The following is a 13,900-nucleotide window of genomic DNA, read 5'->3' as shown; positions in this document are numbered from 1 at the left end:
TTGGAACGTGTACTTATTTGCAGGTCTGATATCGGAAATTGTTATGGCCTCATTGTTTTGATGAAAATACTCTTAGACCAAAGTAAAATATTGTCTATAACAACAATGACAAAACGAGCCCATATTTGCGTCCGGTTATCATACCTGTAAAATATGCTCTAATGATCCTGCTATTTTTTTAAATTAAAAAAACAAACAAACGAATAATAAATAAGTACCCAGAAAAAAAAACAATCCAAGCCCCCCCCCCCCCCCCCCCGCATACCTCAAGTAAAAGAGAAAGAGAAACCAAAAAGAGCAAAACGAAAAAAAAAACACAAAAAAAAACAACACAACAAAGACAAACTATTAAACAACCCCAAAAAAATTGCAACACAATACAGAAGCCGAGTTTTATTAAATGTGGCTTTTAAATCGCCAAACTGACAAACCTGTCACAGCTTATTATTGGTTTGTGAAAAGACATTTGGTGGGCATTAAAAAGAAAAGAGAAAATAAAAAAGTTTGAAAGTATCGTAGGTGTGTCCATGTATTGTGCGAGTGTTTTCACATAGATATTTAGTAGCGATATAATACCATGTGTGTCCCAAAATAGGAAAAAAGGCAGTGTGCTGTACATAAACATGATATTATATACCAGGGTTGCCAATTTGGCAGATTTTCTGCCAAATGTCCTTTTTTTTGGGCAGAATTTGAAGTCGTCTGGCAGAGAAAAATCGGTTTGGCAGTTTGGCAGATATTTGGCAGATTTTATTTTCCGAGGCCTATGGATGAATGTATAGGTCTACTCAGCGTTTTCCATGGCAATTCTTATGTATTAGTGATTGTTTTAAACTTGGGAAATGAAAAAAAAATTATGACATCGGCCTTGAGAATTTTTTGTTAACAAAACTGATGAGTTTTCAAAGTATAAATAGTACGGTTTGGCAGATTTGTGTGGTATTTGGCAGATTTTTAAAAATCCAGTTGGCAGAATGCCTGCAATTAATCTGGCAACCCTGTTAAAAACGATTTTTACATTCTTGCATTTTGGAATTCCGGAATTGGATTCAATAGTCTGACGTCACGTCCGCCTAGCAACGAGAAACCTGGTTCTGAACAAAGAAAATCGGAACTTTTTATTCTCCATGCTGGCTAGAACTTTTTCATATGTCATGTGAACAGAATGTATAACAGTCAAAACATGATCATGATCAGATTTATAATGTTTTTCTCCTCTGGATGCACTTTTATGCTCGTCGAAGTATTGCATAAGGGCGTTTGCCATTGTTCCGATAGTTTAGAACCAGTTACTAAGTCACTATGCGTCATTACGAGGGAAGTGACGTCATGACTGTTGGAGGCTATTGTTCCCAACTGCTGCACCAGCTTGCGAGTTCGAATTCCAAAACGCCGTCATCTCTGAGTAAAAGACATTTTCAAAAATATTTAAATGATAGCCACTTCTTTTTTCAAAAATCTAATCTTAGTGAAATTTAACGTTTGATAATCTGACGTCACAAATTATTATTGTCAACTTGATATCATTACGCGTTACTATTTAGAGAGAAGGGGTGGAATAATATTTTATTCTTCCATCTCGACCACATGCATTTTTAATATGATACTTATGTATATCCTATATCATGAGGAGCGGCTATGTTGTCTAGTGGTATGGCACTCGCTTTCGGATCGGATGGTCCCAGGTTTGAGCCTCGCTTGGCGCATAGCTGAGTCCTTTGAAAAGGCTCTTCACGGACATTCTCTCGCCGTACTCAGGTGTAAAATGACTACCAAGCCGTTAACAGCGTTGTTCTTTCCGAAAAAAATAATGTAATGTGGCCTAACAGGCGTCATGTCTCCTCCTACATGTTAAGTGTTACTGTTGGCCTGGGACCCCTTGTAAAGCGCTTTGAGACTTCAAGTGGATATTGCGCTATATAAAAACTCTCAATTTTTTGAAGTTTTCGTTGTCACTCCATGTCTAAAGCCCCCCATAGACGCCGACATCCGCTGGTAGCGGGACGGATGACCTATCGCTTTGACCCCATCCCTGCGTTTATCGCAGATGATTTTTGCCCACATACGGGGAGATATTTTTTTAGGCGATCGGTGATCGGGGGCGTGGCAGTATAAAAAAGTGGACAATTTTTTTCGGATTTTCGCGTGTTTTCACGTCGGATTCGTGATCAGCGTCAAATTTACAATAGGTTTGATACTAAGAACTGTGTGTTTATTCCAAAAATTGGTGAAATTAGAAATAAATTTTAATTAATAGTGAGGCTATGTGGCCGACAGAACCGATCCCAGTTACTGTCTGTTATTCTATCTTTCGTCTTGCCACAATAGTGATTACTTCTCACTAAATTATATCAATTAGACTGTTGAAGGAACGAAATTGACATCATTCCACTCTTTGTTATTGTATTAAGGCAGTCATTTTGGTAATTAGTTCTCACTAAATTATATCAATCAGACTTTTAACGTTCAAGGTTACTCGTAGTTTTGTATGACGGTACTTTATTTCCGACTGGTGGATGTTGCGAGCATTTTACCTAAACTCATAGCATCAATAACCGTCCAAGATATTCGCATCATATGTAGCAATAGCTATAATAATCTAACATGTCGAGAGAGAGAGAGAGAGAGAGAGAGAGAGAGAGAGAGAGAAAGAGAGAGGGAGAGAGAGAAAGAGAAAGAGAGAAAAATTTACTTGCGCTATATATACCGCTATATTCAATAAAGGTGCTCAAATCACTTTATAAGGGTCTTTGGCCAACATAGAAACATGTTAGACGAGACATGACTGTTAAGCGATATTGCAATTGTTTCCCGACAGAGACGACGCTGTAAACAGCGAGGTACTCATTTTAACAGTGAACAAGGTGAGAGAATGCGAGTAAAGAGCCTTTTCCAAGGACTCAATTATGCGCCACTCAGAGCGGGACTCGAATCCAGTACCGTCCGATCCAAAGGCGAGTGTCATTTCACAAGATCACATGCATAGCCGCACAAAAAAGTGATGAGAGAATAGATTCATATGTATTGAAGGAGGAGAGAGCGGATGGAGTGAGTAAAGTTCTTGGATATTTATAGAAGGAACCAAATTGACGTCACTCATCTCATTGTTATTGTTTTTTGACACCCATTTTTATGATTAGTTCTCATTAAAATATATCAGACTATAACGTTCAAGGTTCCATGTAGATCTTTGGGCTGGAGTGATATTTATGGCTGGCGGACTTTGTGAGTATTTTAATTTAACACAGAGCATCAATAGAAGGAATGAATTTGACGTTAGTCAACCCGTTGTTATTGCTTTTAGACAGCATTTTATAATTAACTTATCACTAAGTTATATCAATCAGACAATGAACGTTCGCGTTTGCAGTTTTGTGTGTTAATATGTTATACCCCGATGGAGATGTCGTGAGTATTTTTCCAATACGCATAACATCAATACATTTGCAATCCGATTTAAGTTTAAAAGCAACGTAGACCACGGAAATTTTTCCATTTTGTGGACAATAAAAATTTTTTATTTATCGTCATTATTATTATTATTATTATTATTATTATTATTATTATTATTATTATTATTATTATTATTATTATTATTATTATTATTATTATTATTATTATTACTATTATTATTATTATTCTTATTATTATTATCATTATTATTATTATTATTATTATTATTATTATTATTTATAAAACAAATCGACAGTGTTCCCGTGGCAGGTTAAACAGGTACTCCTCGGGACTACTCGCATTCGCACCCCCCCCCCCCCACCACCACCACCACCACCACACACACGCACACAGCTCTTTTCTTTTTCTTTTTTTTTTTTTTTGGGGGGGGGGGGGGCGTTGTTTGTAGATTATAATTCAAGGTTACAATGCCCACCCCATTCCAAGGCTTTTTGGCATCTGCCAATCCCAAATGTCTGTGTCAAGGTCGACCGTCATGTCGCGTCAACGGGTGAGGAGGAAAAAAAAAAAAAAGAACTGGCATATTATTATATCATTACATTGAAAATTATGAAAACTATTTTTTATTTTGTATGAAATCCTTTATAAGTTTTACGATGAACAAGAACGAAACTTTTGCCATCTACCTCTTCCTGGCGCAACATTTATAAAAATATTATTAAAAAAAAATAATAACACAGCATTTATTTGGCGCAATATCCACGTACTCAAAGCGCTTTACAAGGGGTCCCAAGGCAACAGCAATATTAGACTTGAAAGACGAGACATGACGCCTGTCAGGCGATGTGACATTTTTTCCCAACAAAGACAACGAACGGCCATGTTCTCATTTTACACCTGAGTACGGTGAGGAGAATGTGAGTAAAGAGCCTTTTCCAAGGACTCAACTCTGCGCCACTCAGAGCGGGTCTCGAAACCTGAACCTTCCGATCCGAAAGCGAGAGTCATACCACTTGATCCATCACAAAACAGGGAGGGGCACTTTTCTGTCGGCCACATAGCCTCAATATTAATTAAAATTTATTTCTAATTTCATCAATTTTTGGAGTAAAAATATAGTTCTTGGTATCAAACCTATTGTAAATTCGACGCTGACCACGAATCTGACGTCAAAACATCGAAAATCCGGAAAAAATTGTCCAATTTTTTATACTGCCACGCCCCCGATCGCCGATCGCCTCGAAAAATATTAAGCAAAGCGGGCTGTGCGGGCGATCGACCGTACCTAGGTTTATCGGCCAGGTATTTGGCCACACACATTGCGTTTTCACCCCGGTTTGCCTGATCGTGGTTCGGACGCCTATCAAAACCGTGCGTGTATGGAGCCTTTAAGAAGTGGGCGGAGTTCTCTGGTCTCATAATACAAATTTTAAGGTCTAATGATTTTTATTTGATTAAAATCCTATGTCAATGGTTTCATTTTACAAAGAGAAGCCACAGCTTTAGAGCTGGATCTAGAAGGGAGTACTGTTCATATATTTTTCATTTTTCTATAGAGATTGGCTAATCACGGCGATGAATTACAAGAAAAGACGGTGTCCTATGACCATGCAGATATGGTAAAAGCGGTCGATCTCATTACATCTGGAGGGATGGGCTGCAAATGCGCTGCCAAATTGGATTCAATAGTCTGATGTCACGCCGCCCGGCAACGGCGGCCATCTTGGTTCTAAACAAAAAAAATCATTACCTTATATTCTTCATGCTGGTGAGAACTTTTCATATGCCTTGTTATCAGAATGTGTAAAAGTCAAAACATGATCAAATTTTTTTTTTTTTTCCTATGGATACGCTTTTATGCGGGCGTCCGTCATTGTTCATAGTTTAGAGCCAGTGTTACTAAGTTAGCATGCGTCATTAGGAAGGAAATGACGTTGCGACTGTTGAAGAGTATTGTACAACCTAAACTGGGGAACAGTCCGTGACCATGGTAAGAACCGATACAACAGAATGGGAGAAGATACTTATTGCTTACTCAAACCGCTAGACTGAACCCGGGATCGATCTCCGTCCCTTTGATTGTGAAAATTACTCATTAATGAGGATGTGAAAAAAATAAAAATAAAACAATAACAAAGACATAAGTGACGTCAACGTCGTTCTATCTACAGAAGATAAATTAACTTAAGAGTTTCATATTTATTGTGACTTTCAATCTGATTTTCATCACTTTGTTAATCCCGATATACGTAATACCCGTCTATGCCTGTGTGTCACACATCATTAATTCCTTTTGATCTGGTAGTTTAAAAAAAAAAAATTGAAATAGAAATCGTTGACAATAAATTATACGATTTACGTCTTTACACTGGTTTGCCCTATGTTACACATTGTTGGAAAACAGTTTAATTTTCCCAGCAGGGTATAAGCTATAGATAGTTCGAAGATGACGTCACTCAGGCCTTTGTTATTGTTTTTGCCATCTGCATTTGTGAGTTGTTCTCACTAAACTGCATAAACCAGACTATAAAAGTTCATGGTTACACAAAGTTTGTGTGTTGGTACTTGGCCAAGCGCATTCTATCTATAGATAGTTCGAAGTTGACGTCACTCAGGTCTTTGTTTTTGTTTTTTGCCATCCGCTTTTATGAGTAATGCTCACTGAACTGTATTAACCTGACTATAAACGTTTATGGATACACACAGTTTTGTGTGTAGGTCCGTTATACTTCCGGATGGCAATGTTATGAGCTTCTTCAAGCGCATATTATCTATAAAAACTAGAATTTCGATACGGTCCGCTCCCCCCCCCCCTCAACCCCCCCCACCCCCCCCTAACCCCCCCCCCCCAAAAAAAAAACAAAAAAAAAAACAAAAAGAAAAACAAACAAAAACAAAATTTAAAGCAAAAACGAGCTTTTATATAGCACAATATCCACTTAACTTGCTCAAAACGATTTACAAGGGATCCCTGGCCAACAGCAACATGTACGAATTGACATGATGCCTGTTAGGCGATATTACAATTTATTATTTTGGTCAGAGACAACAACGCTGTTAAGGGCCAGGTACTCATTTTACACCTGAGTACGGTGAGAGAATGTGTGTGAGTAAAGGCCTTTTCCATGGATAAACCTATGCGCCGAGCTAGGCTGGAACCCAGGACCTTCTGATCCGAAAGCGAGTGTCATACTACAAGACCACATAGCCACACAACTCCTATGATCCAATGAGCATGATCTATATTAAATTTCCATGTGCTCGAGGTCATTGGTCACATTGCAAAATGTGCTCAAAGTGACCCAGATAGTGAAAAGTGTTCACATATTTTTAAGTCTCAAACATCACGATTGGCCATTTGATTCAGCTTGACACATGGGTATGTTTATAACAGCGTGTTTACATTTGTTAAGAAATGTCCAATTGTTGTACATCAACACATAATGTGATTGATGACTCGATTGGACGAAAACATGAATATAGATCGCTCCCATTGGTGTTTCTTTACCCACTGAATACTTCAACACATAATGTGATTGATGACTCGATTGGACGAAAACATGAATATAGATCGCTCCCATTGGTGTTTCTTTACCCACTGAATACTTCAGCATCATATTAAAACTAGGTATGGAGATATTCCGGGAAGACTTCCGTAGTTTCACAGCACTTTTGCTAATATTATTTTATCTTTTAGCCATTATGGACTTTCATTGGGAGCGATCTATAGATAATATTCAGTTGACGTCACTCAGGTCTTTGTTATTGCGTTTTGCCATCAGCGTTTATGAGAAATTCTCACTAAATTGTATAACCAGACTATAAAAGTTCAAGGTTACACATAGTTTTGTGCGTTGGTCCGTTTATTTCCGGATGGCAATGTTGCGAGTTTCTTAGCCTAGTCCACACTATAGATAGAATGCGCTTGGCCAAGGAGTTCACAACATTGCCATCCGGAAGTATAACGGACCAACACACAAACACTGTGTAACCATGAACGTTTATAGTCAGCTTAATACAGTTTAGTGAGAACAACTCACAAACGCGGATGGCAAAAACAATAACAAAGGCCTGAGTGACGTCATCTGCATACTATCTATAGATAGTTCGAAGATGACGTCACTCAGGCCTTTGTTATTGTTTTTGCCATCCGCGTTTGTGAGTTGTTCTCACTAAACTGTATTAACCAAACTATAAAAGTTCATGGTTACACAGAGTTTGTGTGTTGGACCGTTATACTTCCGGATTGCAATGTTGTGAACTCCTTGGCCAAGCGCATTCTATCTATAGATAGTATGCAGATGACGTCACTCAGGCCTTTGTTATTGTTTTTGCCATCCGCGTTTGTGAGTTGTTCTCACTAAACTGTATTAACCAGACAATAAAAGTTCATGGTTACACAGAGTTTGTGTGTTGGTCCGTTATACTTCCGGATGGCAATGTTGTGAACTCCTTGGCCAAGCGCATTCTATCTATATATAATCAGGTGTTTGTCCAACCATGTCATCAATCACATGATTTGTTGCTGTCCAACGATTGGATCTTTCTTAACAAATATAAACACGTTGCTTTTTTTATGAAAGGTGTAAATATGCCAATCGTGATGTTAGATATTTAAAAAGCCGTGAACACTTTTCACTATGTGGATCACTTTGAGCGCACTTTGCAATGTAACAAATGACATCGAACACATGGGAAGGTAATATAGATCGTATCGTAGCCATCGTAATGTTAACGATGGCTACGATAGTATGCGCTTGGCTATGAAACTCAAAACATTGCCATCTGGAAATATAACGGAGCAACACACAAAACTACGTGTAACCATGAACTTGTATAGTCTGGTTCATGCAGTTTAGTGAGAACCACTCATAATCGTGGATGGCAAAAAAAAAAAACAATAATAAAGACCCGAGTGACGTCATCTACGTTCTTTTCTATAGACCATTCCCATTAGTTACAATGTGCAATATAGATAGTTCGAAGTTGACGTCACTCGGGTCTTTGTTATTGTTTTTGCCATCCGCGTTTATGAGTAATTCTTACTAAACTCTATTAACCTGGCTATAACAGATCAAGGTTACACATATTTTTTTTTGTGTTTGTCCGTTATATTTCCAGATGACAATGTTGTGAACTGCTTAGCCAAGCGCATACTATCTATAGATTACTATTTTAAGATCAGTTTCGTTTTTATAAGTGATTTTTCTAATTTCAAAAACAATTTGCTGAGTCTGTTGTCGTTTACGACACCATTATTATTTACAGTGTTCCCCATCAGTGCCGTCAACCTCATTTATTCTATCGATGCTATGCGTTTTACTAAGGTACTCACATGTTCCTTTCGCAAGATGAATAATTTCAACACACAAAACTATTTGCAACATTAATCGTTTAAAAATCCATTTATCCGCGTTTATGAGTAATTCTCACTGAACTGTATTATCCGGACAATAAAGTTCATGGTTTCACAGTGTGTTGGTCGTTATACTTCCACATGGCAATGTTGTGAACTTATTAGCCAAGGCATATAAAAACGTTCATGGTTTACAACAGTTTGTTGTATTGATCCGTTATACTTCCACATGGCAATGTTGTGAACTTATTAGCCAAGCGCTTACTATATATAACAAAGACCCGAGTGACGCCAACTTCATTCTATCTATAGTGGAACTCTCTGTACTGGGTTTATGTAGATGTCTTATGGGTTAGGATTCTGTCCCTCAGTTGTCTCCAACCGTGACCATAGTTAACTCACTCAACCCTAACCCCGACCATATCCGTTGTTTACCCGGCTTACTTTTACCCCATGCCTATTTATTACCTTTTTCTGAGACAAATTATAGGCGTAGTATCAAAGCTAATGTTTTTAGTTTTTAGATGTTTATGGTAGTTGAATAAAACTATTTATGTACATGCCCATTTTAAATACATTTTTTTTTCCAATTTTGAAAAGCATCAAAAGTGTCTAGGATTGAGTGAGTTAATTTACAGCCTGACACCCACTGCGGCCCATAATTTGATGTCATTGTTAGGTTTGTGGACCGCCTAGTGAGTTGTCTTTAGTTATGCTCAAGTTAACAACAAGTGATCCCATTGGTTGAACTGTTGAATACAACTCACGATTTCTTTGTCTTCTGACGTTATTTGATGGTCATGAGTTTACAAAGACCGCGGTCCAACGAACATGGTAAACACTTTCACAAGGCCAGCAGCAGGCGTGTAAATATAAGGCCATCTATTGGTGCTATGCGTTAAAGTAAAATACTCATAACATCCACCAGCCGGATATGACATGCCAACACATAAAACGATCATAATATAGATAGTATGCGCTTGGCCGAGAAGTTCACAACATTGCCACCCGGAAGTATAACGGACCAACACACAAAACTGTGTGTAACCATGAACTTTTATAGTCTGGTTAATACAGTTTAGTGAGAATCACTCACAAACGCGGATGGCAAAATACAATAACAAAGGCTTGAGTGATGTCATCTTCGTTCTATCTATCAACGTTGAAATTTGCACTTAGTTTTCTTTGTTGGTCGTATAGATGCTGTGTTCTTGTCTAAGAAACTCACAACATTGCCATCCGGAAATATAACGTACCAACACACAAAACTATGTGTAAACTTGAAGGTTTATAGTCTGTTTAATATAATTTAGTGATAATTACTCATAAACATGGATGGCAAGAAACAATAACAAAGACCTGAGTGACGTCAACTTCTTTCTATCTATCGATCAATCGGTTGAACAGTGCGCATTTTACTTAGATACATACCATCGATAATAAAACCTGTGAAGTTTGCTATAGATAGTTCGAAGATGAAGTCACTCAGGTCTTTGTTGTTGTTTTTTGCCATCCTCGTTTGTGAGTTGTTCTCACTAAACTGTATTAACCAGACTATAAAAGTTCATGGTTACACAGAGTTTGTGTGTTGGTCCGTTATACTTCCGGATGGCAATGTTGTGAACTCCTTGGCCAAGCGCATTCTATCTATAGATAGTTCGAAGATGACGTCACTCAGGTCTTTGTTGTTGTTTTTTGCCATCCGCGTTCATGAGTAATGCTCACTGAACTGTATTAACCAGACTATAAACGTTCATGGATACACACAGTTTTGTTTGTTAGTCCGTTATACTTCCGGATGGCAATGTTATGAGCTTCTTAGCCAAGCGCATACTATCTATAGATAGTTTGAAGATGACGTCACTCAGGTCTTTGTTGTTGTTTTTTGCCATCCGCCTTTATGAGTAATGCTCACTGAACTGTTTTAACCCGACTATAAACGTTAAGGGATACACAGTTTTGTGTGTTGGTCCGTTATACTTCCGGATGGCAATGTTATGAGCTTCCTAGCCAAGCGCATACTATCTATATTTACCTATCACTGTTTGCATTATGGTGACTGTGTCCGAGCGGAGCCATCGGTTACCTTTATAGATAGTATGCGCTTGGCTAAGAAGCTCACAACATTGCCATCCGGAAGTATAACGGGCCAACGCACAAAACTGTGTGTATCCATGAACTTTTATTGTCAGGTTAATGCAGTTCAGTGAGCATTACTCATAAACGCGGATGGCAAAAAAAAAAACAATAACAAAGACCTGACTGACGTCATATTCGAACTATCTATAGATAGTATGCGCTTGGCTAAGAAGCTCATAACATTGCCATCCGGAAGTCTAACGGACCAACACACAAAACTGTGTGTATCCATGAACGTTTATAGTCGGGTTACTACAGTTCAGTGAGCATTACTCATAAACGCGGATGGCAAAAAACAATAACAAAGACCTGAGTGACGTCATCTGCATACTATCTATAGCCTGACACTGACCAAAAAATGACGTCAAAAGACAAGTCTTTGCCCACAAAAGAAAACAAATCGTGAGTTTTATTCAATAAGTCAACCAATGGGATCACTTGTTTCCTTGAGCTCTAGATACTAACAACTCACTCGGCAGTGCAAAAACCTAAAAAAATGACGACAATCTTTAATCATGGTTTGGTGCGTAGCCATCGTATAGTTATAGCCTGACATTGACCAAAAATGACGTCAAAATGCCAGTCTTTTGCCACAAAAGAAAACAAATCATGAGTTGTATTCAATAGTTCAACCAATGAAATAACTTGTTTCCTTGAGCTCTGCTAACGACTTACTGGACGCTGCACAAAACTAAAAAATGACGTCAAACTGCCAGTCCCAGAGGGATCTAGTGTCAGGCTATAATATTTTTACGATGGCTACGGTTCTAGTGTCAGTCTATATGTTAACGATGGCTACGGTTCTAGTGTCAGTCTATATGTTAACGATGGCTACGGTTCTAGTGTCAGTCTACATGTTAATGATGGCTACGGTTCTAGTGTCAGTCTACATGTTAATGATGGCTACGGTTCTAGTGTCAGGCTATATGTTAATGATGGCTACGGTTCTAGTGTCAGGCTATATGTTAACGATGGCTACGGTTCTAGTGTCAGTATATGTTAATGATGGCTACGGTTCTCGTGCCAGGCTATATGTTAACGATGGCTACGGTTCTTGTGTCAGTCTATATGTTAACGATGGCTACGGTTCTAGTGTCAGTCTATATGTTAACGATGGCTACGCTATAGATAGTATGCGCTTGGCTAAGAAGCTCATAACATTGCCATCCGGAAGTATAACGGACCAACACACAAAACTTTGTGTATCCATGAACGTTTATAGTCAGGTTAATACAGTTCAGTGAGCATTACTCATAAACGCGGATGGCAAAAAACAATAACAATGACCTGAGTGACGTCATCTTCGAACTATCTATAAGTATAATGATGGCTACGTCCAAGAGGCGTGGCTATCTAAGTGTCTAAACTCACAAAATCACTCCCTTCATACAACACAACAAACCACAATAACTGAGATTCCTGTCTTGTGTGGAAAGATCTGCGCGATATTATTATTATTATTATTTGGTCACCAAACAAGGGACATAATTTGGTAGCAAACGCATTTACTAAAGAATGTGTCAACAACTAGTCAATACCGTGCCCACCCGGCATGTATTAACGATCATATGTGACCCATCACATAAAAACGGTATTGTTGTCAGGTTAAACAAGGCACCTAAAACTGATCTTAAATATAAAATAACAACAAATTGAAATTTTACTTGTTGTTAATTTTAGAAGTCCAATTCATTCCCCTCAATAAAACATAAACTTTAATTCAAGTCTCTTAATTATTATTATAAATTCTTTTTTTTTCAGAATCGAAACCTACCCGGCTTAATACCACTTTGTCGCCGTGGGTTGTATATACTCAATTCTCCATTCAATGGGGACTTCATGCTCAGAGGTGGTGCTGTGGTCTGGACTTAATGTGTTGTTTGTTGCTTCGCTTCAGTGATTCCTGTTAGCAGACCTGTCTACCGACTTGAAAACAGTCTATATAAAAATTCGTAGTTTTAAAGTCATAAAAGTAATTGTCGCTCTGATAAACTTTATTATATATATTTTTTTAATAATGTGGTCTTGTGGTATGACACTCGCTTTCGGATCAGATGGTCCTGGGTTTGAATCTCTCTCGGCGGATAGTTGAGTCATTGGAAAATGGTCTTTACTCACATTCTCTCTCCGTACTCATGTGTAAAAATGAGTACCTGGCCGTTAACAGCGTTGCTCTGTCAGAAAAATTGTAATATCGCCTAACAGGTGTCATGTCTCGTTCTACATGTTACGTGTTGCTGTTGCTCCTTGGAAAATGGTCTTTACTCACATTCTCTCTCTCCGTACTCATGTGTAAAAATGAGTACCTGGCCGTTAACAGCGTTGCTCTGTCAGAAAAAAAAAATGTAATACCGCCTAACAGGCGTCATGTCTCGTTCTACATGTTACTTGTTGTTATTGGTCAGGGACCCCTCGTAAAGCGCAATGAGCACATGTAGTGGATATTGCTCTATATAAAAGCACACTTTTGTGCGGTGGTCCAATATACTTCTGGATGGCAATTTTGTGAGTTTCTTAGCCAAGCGCATACTATCTATAGATCAATATTTTACCCTCAAATAGAATAAATAACACTACAACATTCTTAAAATGATGTAGTCCAGAATCCACTTTCATTTTCAGTTAGTTTGTAATGACTTAGAGGTGCTCAGGATGTTCTGAAATTGGATCCAATAGTCTGATGTCACGTCCGCCCAGCAACCAGCAGATTGGTTCTAAACAAAGAAAGTCGGCCTACTTGTTATTTTTCATGCTGGCTTGACCTTTTTCCCATGTCATGTGATCAGAATGTATAAAAGTCAAAACATGATCAGATTTATAATGTTTTTCTCCTCTGGATCCACTATTATGCTCGTCGGATGAATATTTCATAAGGGTGTCCGCCATTGTTCCGATAGTTAGAATCATTTACTAAGTTGCTCTGCTTCATTACGAGGGAAATGACGTCACGACTGAATCCTATTGAAGTAAAAATTATTTCGTCATGCTACG

General features: G+C 38.2%; 1 protein-coding gene across 1 annotated transcript in view; it reads right to left on the bottom strand.

The window, feature by feature from the left end:
* Nucleotides 1–12,318, bottom strand: part of LOC144980779 (uncharacterized) — a 41,590-nt gene extending 29,272 nt beyond the window's left edge. Inside the window, exon 1 of the mRNA XM_078928583.1 lies at nt 12,281–12,318. The gene's annotated coding sequence lies outside the window, so the exon portion shown is untranslated. The remainder of the gene's footprint in view (nt 1–12,280) is intronic.
* Between the last annotated feature and the right edge of the window lie 1,582 nt (nt 12,319–13,900).

The sequence above is a fragment of the Berghia stephanieae genome, chromosome 10, assembly GCF_034508935.2.
Source record: "Berghia stephanieae isolate SIO BIC M18660-M18661 chromosome 10, UCSD_Bste_1.3, whole genome shotgun sequence".
NCBI classification, from domain to species: Eukaryota; Metazoa; Mollusca; class Gastropoda; order Nudibranchia; family Aeolidiidae; genus Berghia; species Berghia stephanieae.
Note: the sequence above shows the minus strand (reverse complement) of the source record. Positions and strands in the feature narration are given on the sequence as shown.